The following is a 2,602-nucleotide window of genomic DNA, read 5'->3' on the forward strand; positions in this document are numbered from 1 at the left end:
AATTTATTATTAATCCCGAGAGTTGTTTCGACACATCTCGCATCGATTCCTCATGGGTGGAACACTCAACAATTGGTTCAGGAGCATCCGGCGGTGCAGTTGTATCTCGTCGGGTGATAAATAGACACAGCTCGTTAAAATACCTGTTCTGCAATGTAACTTCCCATTGATTGCGTGTTTGTTTCTCTTTTTGCCATCTGTGATTTTATGTTTGATCTTCTATATAAATGAAGATATATCCTCCGTCTGGTTGCTTTTCTTTGTACAAAACGGGAAGTTACAGTGTGGAACAGTTATTTTAACGAGTTTTATTTATCTATCACCTGACGAGATACACCTGCACCGCTGGATGCTCCTGAATCAGTTGTTGGGTGTCCCACCTTTGTGGAATCGATGCTAGAAGTGTCGAAACAATTGTCGTGATTAATAATAAACTCTCGTATATTTCTTCTTCCGTCTTTCATTTGCCATATACATCACGATCACTGTGAAAGTCACCGTGCTTTACCAGTAAGCTACCAGGTGTAAACCATTCGTTTTATTCTCCATTATATCATATCGATATATCGATCAACTCTTCCCAGATTACTGGGTTTTATATCAGATTGCACTTTATAAGATATATTTTAATATACTTAGCAACTCTTACATTATGATATACATGTATCAGTGTATGTAGACAGATACATACATACATACATACATACATATATATATATATATATATATATATATATATATATATATATATATATATATATATATATATATATATATATATATATACATGTGTGTATGTGTGTGTGTGTGTAAAAGTGTGTGCAGATGAATATAGGTGTAATAATGACCACCACAACACACATATGTATGCGAGCATTCATGAATATACATACTCAAGCACACACACACACATGCACGCACGCACGCACACATATATACTTACTAGATAAGTAATACCATATTTAATAGACGGAATATTAAAAAGCTTGAGTATGATACTCTACTTTCTGATTACTAACATTAAATTGTTCATTTAATATTCGTCACTGTGGGCGACAACTCTGCAGGTATTTCTACTCTTTCAATCGCTCTTTTCTGAGAATTAATCAACAACTGAACACAATATAAATAAAGTGCGTAGGTACACAAAAAGACAACAAAATAAATGAAACACTCAGAACCATTTGATATCTCACGTTTTCATCTCTTTCATATCGTTTCAAATCTTTATACAATCTCCAATTCTTGCTCACGCACGTTTTATATTAAGTCCAACATTTATTCATTAAGCACTTTGGGTTGCGGTTAAAGATTAATTTTTATATACGTGTATATGTTGTGTGTTTGTATGTGTGTATGTGCGCGCGCACGCGTGAGTCTGTGTGTGTGTGTGTGTGTGTGTGTGTGTGTGTGTGTGTGCATGTGTGTATGTATGCGTGTGTGTGTGTGTGTGTGCGTGTGTAAAACTGATGAATCACTACATAGTTAGTTGAAATGTTGCAAGATACGCTCTCACTGCACACACATACACACAGATAGACAAACAGAAGATAGACAGACAGATAGATAGATAGATATAAACAAGCGTCAAAAATGTGTGTGTGTATGTGTATGTGTGTGTGCGTGTGGGTGCGAGTGTGTGCGAATGTGCGTGTGTGTGCGTGTGCGTGTGTGTGCAAGCAGCGAGGAGTAACTGTTAGTTTTAAGACATGTATGAAACACATATGAACCACATACTGTCTAGCTGCCCTTGGGCGCTGGGTGAAGACAGATACAAGTGGGGACAGGACAAGGTCTTTACATAAATTAATAAGTGGACGGACCAGCAGAGAGTTCAGGCCAAGATGCAGAAGGTGCTGCCATCCAAATATTTCAAATTCCTAAGAAAAGTTGATAAGATTCCCAAAGGAAAGCAACTGTGGCGACCCATATTCTCGTTTAGATCAAACCGCTGACTGCGAAGTGGATCAAAACCGAAGCCATATCTTTCTGAATTAGGTGACAGTAACATCGCCCCAACCATTCACGGTTCTTCTATTCAGTATCACAAAAACCATCTCTAGAAGAAAAATTTGACTTTTCTCACCAGCTAAAGAAAAATAGACATAAAACCTTTATTGATGAGGATCTCTCTGGTCAAAGGATGGCATGCAGACTCATTTGTGTTGAAGACATAAACTGCGATTCCTCAACGAAATCATTGTCATAATTCTTGCGCAGGAAATCGATTGGAACCCGAACAACAGAATAAAGCCATTTAGGAAAATAGCTATGGCATGTTGTTGGAGACCACAGATGGAACTCTTCTGCAGGTAAGGGTCAACTCAATTCTTGCTGCCCTACTTAAATGAAGCATACAGGATAAAGAGAGAAATGCCTATGAGCATCAAATACCTAATGAAAATCTAGAAGGATTTTCAACAAAGTGAAGACATTAAACCGCATCAAGAACAAGAAGATCTTGCTCCATCTCTAACGAGTTCTGGCAGTTACCGCTTGGAACAAATCATCTCTGATAATTAATTCGCCTATATGTGTGTGTGTGTGTGTGTGTGTGTGTGTGTGTGTGTGTGTGTGTGTGTGTGTGTGTGTGTGTGTGTGT

The sequence above is a fragment of the Octopus bimaculoides genome, chromosome 22 (assembly GCF_001194135.2).
Source record: "Octopus bimaculoides isolate UCB-OBI-ISO-001 chromosome 22, ASM119413v2, whole genome shotgun sequence".
Taxonomy (NCBI): Eukaryota; Metazoa; Mollusca; class Cephalopoda; order Octopoda; family Octopodidae; genus Octopus; species Octopus bimaculoides.